General features: G+C 38.0%; 1 long non-coding RNA gene across 1 annotated transcript; it reads right to left on the bottom strand.

The window, feature by feature from the left end:
* LOC110394330 lies at positions 997–2,704 on the bottom strand. The gene is made up of 4 exons (XR_002435553.1): positions 2,567–2,704; positions 2,419–2,475; positions 1,876–2,036; positions 997–1,272 (listed from the first exon to the last, which is right to left on the bottom strand). It is a non-coding gene; the product is annotated as an uncharacterized LOC110394330 (long non-coding RNA).

Below are 13,566 nucleotides of genomic sequence, written 5' to 3'. Positions count from 1 at the left end.
TATGAAAGCTCTGACAGTTTAGCACAGATGTTCATTGCTGATTGTATGTTAGATGAGCAGTTCAAGCTTTGTATGTATCATTATCATATGCCTATCTAATTGGCAAAAATCTGCTTAATTTTCTAGTTGTGTGTTGCTTTTACATAATGTTTAATTACTGTTACAATATGCCATTCAAATGTGTTTAGAAGGACATTATAATAAAAATTCTTGAATAGCTTACTAAAATCTTAATGTTTATTGGTTTAGGCTTAAACATTAAGTAATATTTATTACATCTAACATCACTGTTTTACACATATTCTGTAATGCATGTTTTGGATAACAATCGTACTGTTTAAAGTCTACGTCTATTTATGGACATAGTGATCAAAGTTTTCTTTGGGTAGTACAGTTCTACTTACATGACTTAGTATTACTGGTATTATTTTAGAGGTAAGTAATAGTTTTGTTGAAAAATATTGCTTTAGTAATTGCAAGACTGAATTTGGTTAATGTTTACCATATAGTTTATAACAGAATTTTCACAAGACTGGAACATTGCCTTCATCTGCAAGGTTAGTTTAAAGGATTGCCTGTACTGAAGATACAAAATGTGTACTCAATTTTTTCTTCTTTACATGAGTACATGGTTTACACTTCTCATGAGTGTAATAGTCTTTACTGGATAATCTGGAACTTTACAGAAGCTCACAATCTCTTCTCTTAACCATGTTACATGCTGTATAAATAGTTAGATATTCACTTAAACAAGAGCTATAAGCTATTTTTATCCATTTTCATTTCCAGCAACCAGACTACAGGATCATTCTTTCTCCCACTCATTGTTGCCTTAGATTCAATTCATGGCAAAATAATTCTCAGAAGAATTAAATTATGCCGTGCCTTTCTCTTGTTAATGTTCAACTGCTAACTTTACTGACTTCTCAGAATGATGAAAGTCCACACAGGAAGAACTAGATTTATCTTATAAAAAGTTTATTTGACTTCACAGTTTTACCTTAAGTCATTCAAAATAACTTTAAAGGTTGTATTATTTAGAAGTCAATTCATTACTGACTCTTTAAATCACTAATTTCATTCTGCTTTAAAGTTTAAGATCTGTTTTATATTTATAGAAAACTTTTTTTTTCCCTAATTCATTTGGAAGAATACAGAACATTCAGGACCTCAGTACTGGGACAGTGCAGACTGATGTGAAGCCCTTCCATCCAGAGTCATAACGCTACAGAGGCAGCATGGAGAGACGTGACCCCTGAGATGCTGTACCTACTGATGAGAAAGAGGCATATCAGTCACATCAAGAAAATTAATAGAAACTTGGAGGAAAAGATTCTGTCATTCTAAGAGTAGAACTGATAGCTCAAATAGGAGTAAATGGCTCCTAGCCTTATTCTGTGTTCATAATTCCTTTCGCCTGAGTCATTACATGTAGGGTACACACTTGAGTACTAGTTTAAGTATACTGAGCCACCTCTTGTAGAACAGATACTGGCTTTCTTCTGGAGAAGGCATTCAGCTTTCACATATAGTCAAGGTTTTTTTTTTTTTTAATACTTCTGAAAAGAGTAGTTTTCAGCTTCGTTACATTATCCAGTTATTTACAAAGGACAGTCAGAATAAGCTATGGACACATGAAACTTCAGCTCTCAAGGCGTTGCTGAAAAATAAGGAATTTCATATCTCTGAAGCATAAACATTAATATATTTCTTTTTCTGGTACTTTGCATACTCTTAACCATAACTTGCACAGCCATCATTTGTTTCTGAGTACCGTGTGCACTCTACATAGCATGGAGTTTTCACACACATGTGGCCAGGCAGAAAGGTGACCAATGCCTTCAAAAAACAAAGTCTCATCATTGAGAGATTTACCTTCTAATTTTATGGCCCCTAATTCCCAGTTGATTTCTTGTATTTTAAGAATGCATACAGCATTTGTTGTGGTGTCTTGATGTTTTACTCTTGGAATCACTTCCGCCTGACTCAGTAGTACATAATACAAGCATCAGAGTTTTCATCAGTTTTGCTCCTCTCTGCTTGCACAAAAAACACACACAGATATTTCTTTCAAGCAAACAGAAGGGTAAAAAAATGAAGAAAAAAAGTCAACAAATTTCTAGAAAGGAGCTCTACATCCATTCTTGCATACTTTATAGATGTTATTTCTTACGCAATATATTTATGACTGTTCTTTCTAAATAGAGCTGTCTTTTCACTTTTTCTGGTTCAATGAAATGCTGTATTTGGAAGAAACTAAGTTTTAAACAGTGACAAGGATTATTGAACTTCCTGTAGACTGTGAAAGAAAGTCAATAAGGTGTAATAAGAGGACAGCAGTTCTGATAACATAACAAATCCTTTAATACAAACAGAAGAGTGAAGTAATGTAGACACAAGATAAAAAATTCAATATACCTCTGTACAACAGTCATCTCTAGTGAATCTGTTGCTAGTGAGCAGGGGGAAATGCAACTGAAACAAAATTACAGAGAAAATGTACACTTGGTAGAGAGATATACATGCTTGCTAATTATATATATGAATGTAAGGGTTATGTACTTACCAGTATTTTAGCAAGATAGTTATTAACCCATTCAGGATACTGGGGGTAGAAGATGCTAAGAGTAAATCTGCAGTTTCAGGGATCTTTAATGGTCCAGACCAGGTGGAAACTGGTATTAATAATGAGCTTCAGACGAGCTTATTTGTCATTGGTATCAAGCTCAAAGGAGTTAATGAGTTAAGTTTCATGCAGCTGCATTAGAAAAGAAGTGTAAGTAGAAGAGTTCTTGCCTTTTTCTTTGATCAATTTGAATTAGGACAGAGAAGGAGAGAATATGAGAAATGTCATAAAGCTTTTATTCAGAATAGTAACTGCAAGGAAAGGTAGTCGTTTTGGCTGTAAGTAGAAAGCAAAATTGCAAAAAAATTCATACTCAAAAGAAGGAACTGATCTAACTTGTAAGTCTTTCAACAGCTTGACCTTGTTATCAGCAGGCTATGCTGTACGGAGAACAGTCAAAATTCAGTGAAATGTAGTTTACTCAGGTAGTTATAAGTCACAATAAAAATATGTAAATATAGACTTCTTAACATATACCTTTACATGGACAAAGACTGCTAGTTTATACATTCTTTGAATACCTATCTATTCCTTGCACAAACAGGTTTTATAATTTTTGCTTTCCAATATGTTTGCAGCACAAACTTTGTCTTTTCACAATCCTGCCTGTGTTTTATCTTATTTTAGAGTTTCTGTTGCTTTAGATAAGTAATAGGTTTAGTTGTAACTGTAATTAACATTGATTTGTGGAAGTGAGCCCATGTATCCCTTGAAAAATAGGGTGTACTGAAGAAAACAGGAAAACAATTTTAAAAAGTAAAATGACAGATCTTAACTTTCAAGTGTTTTTTCAGACATGTAGCAGTCCTTCAGCAGTAGATACACAGGGAGAATCTTGATTACCAGGGTTAGATGTCCTACTGTTATTTTATTTTATTGCTAAAATTAAGTGTCTTAAAATATCTCTTTACTCATGCTAGCATGCGTCTACAGCTAAAACACAGCAGTTTAAATGCACAGAACATTACCCATTATTACAGGAAGGAAGTCTCTATTTAATGTTGCACCCAAATGAGCGCACAGGAAAGATTTTAAGTAAAAGAACCATCTTCTCAGATTAAAATTTTAGAGAAAATAGTGGATCAAAATGAAGGCAAAAAAGAGAGATGTGGTTAAGGAAGACAGAAATGTGCATCTGTCACAGGGTAGATCTGACCTAAAGGGAATGAATTCATGAAAACTGCAAAAGTGTAGTAAGTAATTCCTTGGTTTAACATTTTCCAGGCACCTAGGTTCACTACCTAACACAGCATCCAGAACCTGTCCTGTACATCTCCTTTCTCCAGGGTAAAGATATAGTTATTTCCAACTGCAGAAATGTATTAATGTTCCATAGTTGTGGTTAGAAACTGTTTCAAATAGATACTTGATGTAGAAGATTTATACTGCACTGTACAGGTTATTCTGATTTCCAGGTTAAGAGTCAAGTTAAATAAATTAATCAGATTATGGGCAACATCTGTAAACCAAATGGACTCAGAATGGCTTAATAAATGAAGTATGTGACTGATTAGATACCAGCCTTTACACTGACAGTAGGTGACCGTTTAGCAACATTTCCATCATTGCATAGGATTTATTATGTCACTATCTTTAAATTCTCAGAATTGTTTTTTCCAATAATAAACTCCAAATTAGATCGTCTTTTGATGTCTGCTATCATGACAATAATTCATTTATGAAAGCAGCTACCTCCTCATAGTGAAATTACTTTCACAATAGTAACTTTCTTTGTGAGACCATGTTTTCATCCCACCTGACCTCCATATAGTAAAAATAGCTCTACTGCTTTCATGCTTTATCATTCTGACTGAAGGACTGTGAGATTCCCAACAGCCCTCCATGCTCCTGTAGCCTCACTGCTTCTTGGAAGATTAAGTGAGATACTGCAATTACATACCCCTGTCCTCCTCCGTCCCCTGGCTTGGAAAGAACAGATTCAGCCATGAAAGAGTGGTGCAACATCGCAACATCCAGTATGTTTCAAAAGTCAACATTAAAATACCATTGCATCACAAGAATGAAGCTACTCTTTCCTGATTGTCGCTTGCCTGTAAGAATCCCCAAATCAACACATCATGCTGTTGTCAAAAAGATAAGTGCCATACTATGCTGTGTAACCTGCAAACGATGCTGTGCTTACCTCTGGGAAAAGTTTCAGTCAGAGGAGAATATATAAAGTGGGGCACTTCATTTCCAGAAAAAAATTGGCCTATTTCATGAATATCTAGAGGGAACCAGAAGAACAGCCAACAGGGAAATACTAAATGTGGGGAAATACTGAAATCGCTATCTCCTTCAGAGGACAGAGCAGAATATGGTAACAGTGTTCAAATGAATGAAGGACTGCTTTATCAGAGAAAACCTGTTCCTCATGTTCATGTTGGATAGGATAAAAACACAAAGAATTTAAACTGCTATAGGGAAGACAACTATTAGATATTATGAGAGATTATCAAACAGTCAGGACTGCAAAACACTGGGATGTATTTTCTGTGACATCTCCATCAAGGGAGGGCTAGGAAAGCAGTTTAAACAAAGATCCACCCACAGCAAGACAACTACTGTGTCTTGCTTTGGGGTAGGAAAATGCACTATGTGACCTCTTGAGATCTCTCCCAGAGCTACAAATTTGTATTATAGCTCTACTATAAGCCACTGCTCGTGGGTGGCCTCCACCTGGACATTGAGCAATTGACCACAACCCTCTGGCTACAACCATCCAGCCAATTCTTTATCCACAAAACAGTTCACACTTCATATCTGTCCAATTTAGAGATAAGGATATGGTGTGGGACCATGTCAAAGGCTTTGCATGAGTACAGGTAGACAACATCAGTTGCCCTTCCTTGATCCACCAATGCCACCACTCCATTATAGAAGGCCACCAGATTAGTGAGGCATGATCTACCCTTGGTGAAACTGTGTTGGCTGTCTTGGATCACCTCCTCATCTTGCTTGTGCCTTAGCGGCTCTTCCAGGAGAATCTGTTCCATGATCTTCCCAGGCACAGGCATGAGGCTCACTGTCCTGCAGTTCCCCAGATCTCCCTTTCTCCCTTGTCAAAAAGCATGGAGCAGCCTCACCTAGAAAAAGGACTTTCTTTTCCCTGGAGTAGGGAGCCTAAAATTCTAAACAACAGTGACCTGGCATCCAGCCATGCAACAGGAAACCCAGAGATGCAGGAAGTTCACTTCAATGCTTTAGCTTTAACCTTCTGGGCTCCATATGGCATTCTCCAAGACAGTGCAGGCACACAGGAAATTCTATCACGTGTAGTCTGTGTATTAGGTTGCTCTGGAGTTATAGATTCTTACTGCCTCAGTAGCTACATGAATTTAGCAGTAACAAACAAGTGAGGTGGTAGTTTCACATCAGTCTTTTTTACCCCTGTCCTGCAATACTCCTTTCTCCACATGTAGAACTCTTGGTGAACACTTCCTTATACTGATAAGGAACACAAATTATATGGTATTTTATAAATAGACACATTCACAAAGATTTGTTAACACATACATTTATTTATGTGGTATAATTATTTTAATATTTTTGTCATGTCAATTAATAATCCAGTATATCTTATTTTTTAATCTTAATCAATAACTATATTAAAATAAGAACAGCTTAATTTAAAAATGTATAAATTTATTTCTAATTTTAAAAGGAAGCTACTGATTAAACTGGGAAATGAAGCCAAATAATCTCAACCATTAGAGCAGTAAATGGCCTAAAAGTGCTGTAAGATAAATAATACTGATAATTCTTCCTAAATGTTAAATGCTGTAAATCATTAAGATATTTTTTCCCTAATGGAGATACTGAATTTATAATGGTATTTTCAGCTGGGTGATGATTTTTCTGTAGTATTTATTATAAATCTGTGAAAAAGAGAAATTACAAAAAAATGAATATTTTCAACTGCAGAGGCTTATGCAATAATTTATTTGAACAGTCATAAGCTTATTTTTATCAAGTTCTCCAGAGTTATTCCACAATGGCTTCCTTTCTAAATTTCTGTTTTTACCTGCAATTATTTCCAAGAGCTGTTACTGAAGTATTTCCTCAGTTTTCATTTCTAAAGCAGAAAATTTATGAAATGTGATGGTATATAAGCCGAGGAAAGTGTTTGCTGAAGACCAACAAAGAATACAAACACATAACCTAAATTTCAGAGCATACATGGATTTAAACTATACTCTGACTTCAAAGCTAAATTAATTTACTTTTTATATAAGCTGAGAAATGCATTGCTAAATCACAAGGAAACCCTGCATAGACATTTTGATTTGATCTAAATAGGTCATATCAACACAACTTAGTTCAGTTCCAGTTAAAATCAGTACTGTAAATGTCTTTAAAAAATCTGCAGGGCTTCACAGGTGTTTAGCAAAATTATTTTAAAATGCCCACTTTTCAAGCTAACTTGTCTTTTGAATACAGCCAAGGCAAAGTAAAGATCCTTGAAACAGAATAATTCAGTTTCAGCACTCTGAGATTAAAATCAAGTCAGATACAATATTAATGGCAATAGGCAATTAAAAAACAAGGGAGAAATAATTGGTATTGTAATAACATCAACTGATACCACAGCAGAGTGGTTCAGCATGTGACTTAGAGTGGGAGCAAGCAAGAAAGCTTGTGTAAGGAGAGAATCGACTTTCTCTCACTACATTCAAATACCAGGCTCCATCTTTTGCCATTCCCCCTCCTCTTCCCTGCACCAGAGAAAGGGGAAAAGCATTCAAAAAGCACACAAAAATCTGAGCTAATACATTCACTGAGATATTGAGAAGGTCTAAAAAGCTTTTATCTGTTCACTAAGAAAATCCATACAGGTCCATTTCAAGATGAGAGAGAACAAATCACATGCAGTTGAGTGATCTCTCTCTATATTAGTTCTACCTCTGTTCAACAGAAGAGTAATACATTGTCTAAGCTGTTTACAGTCAGCTTATTCTACTGAAGTGTCAACAATAAATATTAGCAGCAGATGGAATTTTTTGCAAGAGCAGTGCAATGTCCAATGCAGCTAAGCCACAAAGAGTAGGAACAACTAAATTGTAACTTGACATTTGCTGGTGCTCAGAGCTCAGTGAGAAATCCAAGAGCGAGTCTTGCCTCTGTGATTATGCATCATTCAGAGCTCTTACTCCATAGCTTTTCTCAGTAGTTTTGTGTTGGATTCTTAATGTGCCCTTTATTGGGAAGGCTGAAAGATTCCCCAGTGTAAAGAAGAACTGGAGAAACATTACAGCAACTCACCACTTCTTTGGGGTCCCAGAGGCACCAATAGTGAGTTTGCCTTATGTTAAGGATTGTATTACCTACAGTCTGTAGCTGTATCATGTTCACTGATGACACATCTACAGTTGTGAATTTGGTCTTTAGTCTGTAAATAGTTCCAGATTGTCACCAGCAGCTCCACTGATATGATCTGAACTGCTCTGAAACCAATAGCTTTGTTAGCTGAGTTTCAGGACTGTTCATAAAGAACTGACTCAAAATCTGGTTCTTTGACTTCATTCATTTTAGTAACTCTGGGCAGGCTTCTTAGGAAGCTTGATTTTATACCAGTGTTCTGATGAGATAGCTCTAAAGTCAGCACACAAACTGCAGCTCGTATTTATTGTAAAATAATCATTACACCAAGAGTTCGTTTTCAAGAATATTTCCTTAAACAAACCACTTGCACTTTTCTCTACATCCTTTATCTGAGCATTTGGAGAAATAACTTTACAAAAGGCAACCACACATTTGAGGACATACAGTAGTGAACTGTAACTTACATTCCACCTCAGCGAATAACTGAATTAAGCTTAATTTCAACCAGTGATGTACATAGCTGAAACTATTCAATCAGATTTTGCCTTAAAATATGTTAAGAACAACAATGGCATCAATAATAGCTAAGCACTTCCTTAGGAGATTAACACTATTCAGCGGAGGCTGTCTAAGAAGTGCAGAAACAGAGTGCAGCATTATGAACATGTTTAATTAGTTATTGGATGTACTGAATCACAGAATTGCAGAAATTGGAAGAGACATCAAGAGATCATCAAGTCCAACCCCTCTGCTAAAGTAGGTACCCTATAATAGGTTGCACAGGTAGGTGTCCAGAAAGGTCTTGAATATCACCATAGAAGGAGACTGCACAACCTCTCTGGGCAACCTGTTCTGGTACTCCGTCACCCTTATCGTAAAGAAGTTCTTCCACATGTCTGTGTGGAACTTCCTGTGTTCAAGTTTTAGGCCATTACTCCTTGTCCTATCGCAATACATCTCCGAGAAGAACCTGGCATCATCCATTTGCCTCCCACCTCCTTTAGATATTTGTAAACTTTAATCAGATCCCTCCTCAGTCTTTTTTTCCCCAGGCTGAATAGACTCACGTTACTCAGCTTTTCCTCATATGTGAGATACTCCAGGCCCTTAATCATCTTTTTGGCCCTCCACTGGATTCCTTCTAGGAGATTCCTGTCTTTTTTGAACTGGGAAGCCCACAACTGGACACAATAGTCTAAATGTGGCCTCACCAAGACAGAGCAGAGGGAGATCACCTCCCTCAACCTGCTGGCCACGCTCTTGTTAATGCATCCCAGGATGCCATTGGCCATCTTGGTCATAAAGGCACACTGCTGGCTCACGCCCAACTTGTTGTCCACCAGGACCCCCTGGTCCTTCTCCACAGAGCTCCTCTCAGCAAGTTATCCCCTAACCTGTACTGATGCATGTGGTTATTCCTCCCCAGGTGCAAGACTACACTTGCTCTTGTTGAACCTCAACAGGTTCCTCCCTGCCCAAATCTCCAGTCTGTCCAGGTCTTGTTGAATGGTAGCACAGTCTTCAGCTGTGTCAGGCATTCCTCCCAGCTTTGTATCACCAGCAAACTTGCTGAAGGTGGACTCTATCCCTTCATCCAGGTCATTGACGAAGATGTTTAACAAGATTGGACCCAGCACTGACACCTGGGCAACACCACTAGTTACAGGCCTCCAACCAGACTCTGTGCCACTGATGACAACCCACTGGGCTCTGCCAGTCAGTCAGTTCTCAATCCACCTCACCATCCATTCATCCCACACTTTCTAAGTTTTATCCTACACTTTCTAAGTCTCATAACAAGGATCCTATGGGAGACGGTGTCAAAACCCTTGCTGAAGTAAAGGTACACAAAATCCACTGCCCTCCCACCATCTATCCAGCCAACAATGACAACATTGAAGGCTACCAGGTTAGTCAAGCTTTATTTCCCCTTGGTGAATCCATGTTGACTGCTCCTGATAACCTTTTTCTCTTTCAATTGCTTGGAGAGAGTGTCCAGAACAAGCAGTTCCATCACCTTTCCAGGGACAGAGGTGAGGCTAACCGGCCTGTAGTTTCCCAGATCCTCCTTCTTGCCCTTTTTGAAGACTGGAGTGACACTGGCTATCCTCCAGTCTTCAGACACATCTCCCATTTGTCAAGACCTTTCAAAGATGATAGAGAGCAGTTCAGCAATCACCTCTGCCAGCTCTATCAGCACACATGGGTGCATCCCATCAGGGCCCATGGATTTGTGTGAGATGGCTTTGGCTAGACATTCTCTGACCAGATCCTCCTCGACCAGCGGGAAGTCTTCCTTTACACTGAATTATGGTTACCTTAGAAAAAAAAACAAATATGTAGCTATTTACATTGGGATAATTAAGTTAGGCTGGAGCCATCCTTAAAAGTTCTTACCTTATGTACTCCTATACTAATATATGGATGTGTGAGTTAGCAAAGTTACGATTATTTGACTTACAACTAGTTCTCAACCAGGGGAAGAGAGAAGTAAAAGCAAGGATATCTGTTAAATCTATTACAAAATGCTTTCAGTGTGATTTCTGCTTGCATTTTAACATCAAACTTTTTCATGAGGTGGCATTTGAAAGATACCGTAATGTAGTTTGGAGTTTTTGTTCCTTTTGACCTGGATACCTTCATTTTTTTTTCCTTTAATGCTTTTATGTTCAGTGTTATATTCCCTTAATATGGTAAATGCATACTTCAGACATCAAAATTCAGATCCAAATTTTCATCAAATTAAAATACCACACCATTTTGCTATTCATCAGTCTTTTGATTGACATGGATTGTTGGCATTCACATAGTAACAGACTTGAGTGCATGCCAAATACATACGATAAATTCACTGACTTGGCAGGAACTCCACTGCATTTCTTGAAGCCCAGACTGGTTTTGGGATATAATCCAGTGGATTAAATCCATTTGGACCCAAGTGCCTAAATTTGCTATTACCATCTGTTATTCAGCAATGAATTTACTGGACTGTGAACATGTTCATATTGCATGAATATTTTCAAAACTGTTGTTTTGGAATTTGCATGTGATGCATAGCTGAGTCCTTGCATGGCTGAAGCTGGATGGAATCAGTTTCATTCTTTGACACAGACAAATAGAAAAATGTTTTCTACTGATATCCACTGTTCCTTTTATGCAGGTACACAGACAAAAAATTTTGACAGTCCTTTAGAACATCTCTGGCAGAAGGTACAATATTTTCTTGAAAGTATCTTGATTTGCAAAGAGAATATAGACAAGTTTGGCATTAAGGCTAGAGAAAGATTGTGTCACACATTAAAAAAGCACATAGGCCATCAGTCATGAAGAGATCATTGTATTTCACCGAGGCAGCGCATCCAATCTAAATTTGTATTTCAGATAAACTCTGCAAAATATCCTCTGTTGAACCTGAGTTTGTGACAGGTGTTTTGATTGCTTTGTACCTATTCGTTTGAATTATGAAAAATACACAAAAAATAGTGTATGTTTTCTCCTTATAATACAATTTGATGAACTGTATTTCCTCACAGAAGATTTATTTACTCTCTGATAACTAATGTTAAAATTTCATTTTTCTATGCATTGTGTAAGAATTTGCAGGCTTGACTTGAAGGGATGATGTCACAGAAATGTTCTCCCTTCACTGCAAAAATATAGCTGCATATCTTCCCCCTCACACCATTTATTACTACCTCTTGGTAAAACACTATGAAAACATCTAAAATTGCCAGAATCATCAGGTTGTATAAATCTGTAGTTACTAAAGACTGAATAACACAATCCATTTGGTTTAGTTCTCAGTATCTACTGACAAAATGACTGTGGTTAAATCCCTCTGTAACTTTCAAAATTCAAATATCTTTAAGCCATGAGTGCAATGTTTTCCTCTTTTATCACCTACTGCCTGGGTTTAGTGCTAGATTTTGTGCAGCTTTGTGATGGTAGGTCAGACAGCTGTGTAGAAGATGTGTGAGAAAGAGCCATGAGAAGTGGGGTCTAGTCCTTCTCTGATTTAGACGTGTTTAGTTGGGCTGCTTGCCCTTGGTTGTGACTAAGCTGTGCTGCAGTGTTGCCAGTGCCTCTACTACAGATTTTTGCCTCTGCAAAACAGATTTAAAATGGGGAAAATTAATAATAGAGTAGGGTAGTCATAATTAAAAACAAAACTAAGAACACTTCACTCCTACCACACCCCTTCTTGCAACTTTACTTCTGTCTTCTCCGCCTCCTACACTACAAGCAGTTCAGAGAAATGGAGAACAGAAGTTGCAGTCAGTTCACAGTGCTTTGTCTCTGCTTCTTCTCCCTCTTCACTCATTTTCCTCGCTCCAGTATGGGTCCCTATGGGCAGCAGCTTGCCCAGACCTCCTGCCCCACCACGGAATCCTCTTCCCAGGCTGCAGCTCTGGCCCAGAGGTTTGCTCCTGTGGGGGCTCTCCATGGACTACGGCCTTCTTCAGGCCACAACCACTGCTGCACCGTGGGCCTCCCCATGGCTGCACCTGGAAATGTGCTCCTCTTGGTATCCATGGGCTGCAGGGGACAGCCTGCTCCACCATGGGCTGGCCGCTCCATAGGCTGCAGGAAATTTCTGCTCCATGCCTGGAGTATACCTCTTGCCCTCCTTCTCTGACCTTGTTGTCTGCAAAATTGTTTTTCTCACATGGTCTCTCTCCCAGCTGCTGCTCAGCACTTATTATTTTTATGAAAGGGTGTAAAAAAAACATCAACAGTGCTGCAGATGGGCTCACCTTTGGCCAGGAGCAGGCTGGAGCTGTCTCTTATCTGACATGGGGCAGCTTCTGGTCTCTTCTCACAAAGACCATCCCTGCAGCTCTCTGCTACCAAAACCTTGCCATGTAAACCCAATAAAAATCAGTACTTCGACTGAATTGTTGAGAAACCATCTTCAAAATGATTATTGTTTATTAATTATAAAACAGCAAATACTGTGATTACGTCAGCTTACAACAGGCAACATTTCAGGAAAATATTGTTAAATTTATATACACTATCAGGTTCCCTTCCAGGGAGGTATGTACTTATCCTTACCCAAAGAAGGTCACTAGCATTAAAAAAAAATCCAAAATTCCATTAGGTAACCTTTTCTATGAACTCTTCAGCAACACACTCAGCACAAAAAATGCCAAATTTTTGGGAAAAAAAAACAAAGGTCTTGGAGGATTATGTCACAATGTAAGAACACCTCAATGCCTTTTCTAGATGGGAAGCAACAGCTGCACAGTTATCTTGCAGTCAAACCAACTTTTTTTCTTTAAAACCTCTCCTGTGATTTTGTTGAACCAAACTGATAATGACTACATGGAATTTTCAATTTGAGAATGATGGAAAAGCTGTAAGTGTGCAGAAATTGTGTTAGCTGTCCAAAGCACCGAATATCACCTGCATGAGTCTCTGAGGCAGGATGGGAAGGTTTACTTCAGATGTACTTCAGGGTTACCATTATTTATTGCACTGCGTCCCCCTAGAGTAAGCATAGAGAACATAGAGTCTGCAATTCAGTTCTTGTAAAATATCTTTTGAATCCCCCTAAATCTAAATCCACCCCTGAAAAGGGGGATTTAGATGCTCTCCTTCATTGATGAACTATAGCT

Source organism: Numida meleagris, chromosome 2 (genome assembly GCF_002078875.1).
Source record: "Numida meleagris isolate 19003 breed g44 Domestic line chromosome 2, NumMel1.0, whole genome shotgun sequence".
Classification (NCBI taxonomy): Eukaryota; Metazoa; Chordata; class Aves; order Galliformes; family Numididae; genus Numida; species Numida meleagris.
Note: the sequence above shows the minus strand (reverse complement) of the source record. Positions and strands in the feature narration are given on the sequence as shown.